The following is a 5,756-nucleotide window of genomic DNA, read 5'->3' as shown; positions in this document are numbered from 1 at the left end:
TTAATTTCTTTCTTTATTCCTTCCTTNACCAAGGTATCATTGAGAAGAGCGTTGTTCAGTTTCCACGTGAATGTTGGCTTTCTATTATTTATTTTGTTATTGAAGATCAGCCTTAATCCATGGTGACTTGATAGGTTGCATGGGACAATTTCAATATTTTTGTATTTGTTGAGGCTTGTTTTGTGTCCAATTATGTGGTCAATTTTGGAGAAGGTACCATGAGGTGCTGAGAAGAACTTATATCCTTTTGTTTTAGGATAAAATGTTCTGTAGATATCTGTTAGATCCATTTGTTTCATAACTTCTGTTAGTTTCACTGTGTCCCTGTTTTGTTTCTGTTTCCATGATTTATCCATTGGTGAAAGAGGTGTGTTGCAGTCTCCCACTATTATTGTCTGAGGTGCAATGTGTTCTTTGAGCTTTACTAATGTTGCTTTAATGAATGTGGCTTCCCTTGTATTTGGAGCATAGATATTCAGAATTGAGAGTTACTCTTGGAAGATTTTACCTTTGATGAGTATGAAGTGCCCCTCCTTGTCTTTCTTGATGACTTTGGGGTGGAAGTCGATTTTATTCGATATTAGAATGGCTACTCCAGCTTGTTTCTTCAGACCATTTGCTTGGAAAAATTTTTCCAGCCTTTCATTCTGAGGTAGTGTCTGTCTTTTTCCCTGAGATGGGTTTCCTGTAAGCAACAAAATGTTGGGTCTTGTTTGTGTAGCCAGTCTGTTAGTCTATGTCTTTTTATTGGGGAGTTGAGTCCATTGATATTAAGAGATATTAAGGAAAAGAAATTGTTGCTTCCTATTATTTTCGTTGTTAAACCTGGTATTCTGTTCTTGTGGCAGTCTTCTTTTAGGTTAATTGAAGGATTACTTTGTTGTTTTTTCCAGGATGTAGTTTCAGTCATTGTATTGTTTTTTTTCTGTTATTATCCTTTGAAGGGCTGGATTCGTGGAAAGATAATGTGTGAATTTGGTTTGGTTGTGGAATATTTTGTTTTCTCCATCTACAGTAATTGAAAGTTTTGCTGCATATAGTAGCTTGGTCTGCGTTTGTGTTCTCTTAGTGTCTGTACAACATCTGTCCAGCATCTTTTGGCTTTCATAGTCTCAGGTGAAAAATCTGGTGTAATTCTGATAGGCTTGCCTTTATATGTTACTTGACCTTTTTCCCTTACTGCTTTTAATATTCTATCTTTATTTAGTGCATGTGTTGTTCTGATTATTTTGTGTCGGGAGGAATTTCTTTTCTGGTCCAGTCTATTTGGGGTTCTGTAGGCTTCTTATATTTCATGGGCATCTCTTTCTTTAGGTTTGGGAAGTTTTCTTCTATAATTTTGTTGAAGATATTTGCTGGCCCTTTAAGTTGAAAATCTTCATTCTCATCTACTCCTATTATCCGTATGTTTGGTTTTCTTATTGTGCCCTGGATTTCCTGGATATTTTGAGTTAGGATCTTTTCCATTTTGTATTTTCTTTGATTGTTGTGCTGATGTTCTTTATGAAATCTTCTGCACCTGAGATTCTCTCTTCCATCTCTTGTATTTTGTTGCTGATGCTCGCATCTATGGTTCCAGATTTCTTTCCTAGGGTTTCTATCTCCAGCGTTGCCTCACTTTGGGTTTTCTTTATTGTGTGTACTTCCCTCTTTAGGTCTAGTATAGTTTTGTTCATTTCCATCATCTGCTTGGATGTGTTTCCTGTTTTTCTATAAGGACTTTCAACTCTTTAGCTGTGTTCTCCTGTATTTCTTTAAGTGAGTTATTAAAGACCTTCTTGATGTCTTCTACCATCATCATGAGATATGCCTTTAAATTCGGGTCTAAGTTTTAGGGTGTGTTGGGGTGCTCTGGACTGGCTGAGGTGGGAGTACTAGGTTCTGATGATGGTGAGTGGTCTTGGTGTTTGTTAGTAAGATTCTTACGTCTGCCTTTCACCATCTGGTAAGCTCTGGAGTCAGTTGTTATAGTTGTCTCTGGTTAGAGCTTGTTCCTCTCCTGATTTTGTTATTCTCTACCAGCAGACCGGGGAGACTAGCTCTCTCCTGAGTTTCAGTGGTCAGAGCACTCTCTGCAGTCAGGGTCTCCTCTTTCAGGGAAGGTGCACAGATATCCGGCGTTCAGACTTGCTTCCTGGCAGACGATGAAGGCTTGAAACAGGACCTGTCCCAGAAGCTGTTAGCTTCTGTAGTCCACGCTCTCACCTGTGCAGACTAGTCTAGGTGGAGTCTGGGAGACACGATATCTCCAGCAGATGCTCAGGCAATGTCCTCCTGGGCAGGGTGGACACCTATCCTCTGGCAGGGAAGGTGCCCTGATGTGTGGAGCCCGAAAAGGTGGCTGCCTCAGAAGCTCTGTGGCTCCCGCCTGTCCCAGAAGCTGTTAGCTTCTGTAGTCCACACACTCACCTGTGCAGAGTCAAGGTTTTGTTCTAAGAACACTGTAAATATAAATTAAAGTCTATTACTTTTTTCATTTTTCTAGCATGTGGTATAATTTGTCATTATTTGGTAAACAAATTGTTGTAAAAAACAAAGAACCCCCACTGTCACATTCTTGCCATAAACTTCACTGCTTAGATTGACTTGAGATAAATGAAATATATTTGCAAGTGTATCCCTCTTACATAGTATTCTCATGGATTTTAACTATACAACGAAACATGTACAAAGTATCAAACCAGTTGTTTTCCTGAGAAGTTAGGTGAAGATCAGCTCTCCTCTGACTAGGCATTATCATCTTAGGAATGGGGCTTAAAATTTCATTGATATAACTGTGAGATTTTAGAGGTAATTTCCCATTGTTAAAAAAAAACACATTAGAAAATGATACTTGGTGTAAGAGAGAGGTCCTACCCACATGGCTCTTCAACTGGTTTGTGCGTTTCATAATAAAGCGGAAACATAGAAATCACGAAAACACTTTCAGTGCATTTTTTCGGGCAAGGTAGAGAACAATCCTAGTGACCCAGTTTGGTGCTCTTATGTGGTTAAATCTCAGCATTGTCTGTGGCACCCCAAGGGAAGAACAGTTAATTTTTCAGCCCCACCTTGCCACAGCACCGTATTTGTCTTAAATGAGCCTCTCCCAGGGTCCTTCCTTCTGTTTTTGTCTTTTACCAGCTCCATAACAAGTCTCTAAAGAAGGAGCCCGCAGTGTCTGACTTCTTTCCTTGTATCTGCTTCACTGTCTGGTCTTTCTCTCTTCAAGCTCTATCCTTAATTCTCAAATAATCATCAGGTGTGTTTAAAAGAATTTATGATGCTTTTCCTGTTCCTCACATTGCTAAACCGTGATTTTTTTCAAGTAGAGAGAGTTTGCTCTGCTGTATAACTAACCTATCTCTCCATACCTGACATGCACCATCCTATTTCTTATCCAGAACAGATTTTTTTTTTTAAAACTAATAAGCACCGCTAATGTTCTTTTGTTTCTATTAGCCTCCTTTTAAGTGCATTTAATTTTTTCCCTATCAGGATTCATTTAAGAGTAAAACTGTTTTCAACTCTAAAATATACTTACCCATCCAAGACCCTTAATGTTTCTTTCTGCCTAAAATTGCTTTTCCCTTGACTTGACCTCTGGATCAATGGAACACTGTATTGTTTCTCAATACTAATATTTTTCCTCTTATATTTCCAAGATTCTAGCTGTTTTCTCTGGAATCTAACTTCTTGAGTCTTTCTGTATATAAAGGATATTAGCCCTCTATTGAATGTAGGATTGATAAAGATTTTTTTCCCTCAATCTGTTGGTTGTCATTTTGTCCTACTGACAGTGTCCTTTGCCTTACTGAAGCTTTGCAATTTTATGAGGACCCATTTGTCAATTCTTGATCTTAGAGCATAAGCCATTGGTGTTCTGTTCAGGAAATTTTCCCTTGTATCCATGTGTTTGAGACTTTTCTTTTTTTCTTCTTTATTTTTTTAATTAGGTATTTATTTCATTTACCCACTTTTTCCTATATTAGTTTCAGTGTATCTGGTTTTATGTAGAGGTCCTTGATCCTCTTGGACTTGAGCTTTGTACAGGGAGATAAGAATGGATCAATTTGTATTCTTCTATATGTTCAACCAGGACCATTTGTTGAAAATGCTGTCTTATTTCTAGTGGATGGTTTTAGCTTCTTTGTCAAAGATCAAGTGACCATAGATGTGTGGGTTCATTGTTGGGTCTTCAATTCTATTCCATTGATCTACCTGCCTGGCACTGTTCCAATACCATTTTTTTTTTTTTTTTTTTTTTATTACTATTGCTCTGTAGTACAACTTGAGGTCAGGGATGGTGATTCCCCCAGATAATCGTTTATCGTTGAGAATAGTTTTCGCTACCCTAGGTTTTTATTATTCCAGATGAATGTGCAAATTGCCCATTCTAACTCAGTGAAGAATTGAGTTGGAATTTTGAAGGGGATTGCTTTGATCTGTAGATTGCTTTCAGCAAGCACCAATTTTTACTATATTAATCCTGACAATCCATGAGCATGTGATATCTTTCTGTCTTCTGAGGTCTTCTCTGATTTTTTTCTTCAGAGACTTGAAGTTCTTGTTGTATCGATCTTTCATTTGTCTGGATAGAGTTATACCAAGATATTTTATATTGTTTGTGACTATTATGAAGGGCATCATTTCCCTAATTTCTTTCATAGCCTGTTTATCCTTTGAGTATAGGAAGGTTACTGATTTATTTAAGTTAATGTTATATCCAGCTACTTTGCTGAAGTTGTTTATCGGGTTTAGGAGTTCTCTGGTAGAATTTTTGGGGTCACTTAAATATACTATCATATCATCTGCAAATAGCAATATTTTGACTTTTTCCTTTCCAATTTGTATCCTTTGGACCTCGTTTTGTTGTCTAATTGCTCTAACTAGGACTTCGAGTACTATATTGAATAGATAGGGAGAGAGTGGGTAGCCTGGTGTAGACCATGCTTTTAGTGGGAATGCTTTAAGTTTCTTTCCATTTAGTTTGATGTTGGCTACTGGATTGTTGTTTATTGCTTTTACAATGTTTAGGTAAGTGCCTTAAATTCCTGATCATTCCATGAGTTTTATCTTGAAGAGATTTGCATTTTGTCAAATGCTTTCTCGGCATCTAATGAGATGATCATATGTTTTTCTTTTTCCTTTGAGTTTGTTTATGAAGTGGATTATGTTGATGGATTTCCATATATTCAACCATCCCTCCATCCTTGGGATGAATCCAACTTGATTGTGGTGAATGATTATTTTGATGTGTTCTTAGATTCAGTTTTCAAGAATTGTATTGAGTATTTTTGCATTAGTATTCATAAAGGAAATTGGTCTGAAGGTCTTGTTCTTTGTTGGATCTTTTGTGTGGTTTTGGTATCAGCGTAACTGTCGCTTCATAGAACAAATTGGGTAATGTTCCTTCTGTTTCTATTTTGTTGAATAGTTTGATGTGTATTGGTATTAGGTCTTTGTAGGTGTGATATAATTCTGCACTAAACCGATCTGATCCTGGACTGGTTTTGGTTGGGAGACTTTTAATGACTGCTTCTGTTTCTTTAGCATTTATGGGACTGTTTAGATGGTTTATATGATTCTCATTTAACTTGGTACTTGCTATGTACCTTTAAAATTGCACATTTCATCCAGATTTCCCTGTTTTTCTTTTCTCTTCTTTTCATTTCTCTTCTTTTCTTTTCTCTTCTTTTCATTTCTCTTCTTTTCTTTTCTTTCTCTCTTTTCTTTCTTTCGTTCTTTCTTTCTTTTTCTTTTAAGTAGGATCTGGT

Source organism: Mus caroli, chromosome 10, assembly GCF_900094665.2.
Source record: "Mus caroli chromosome 10, CAROLI_EIJ_v1.1, whole genome shotgun sequence".
NCBI lineage: Eukaryota > Metazoa > Chordata > Mammalia > Rodentia > Muridae > Mus > Mus caroli.
This window is presented reverse-complemented; position numbering follows the sequence as displayed.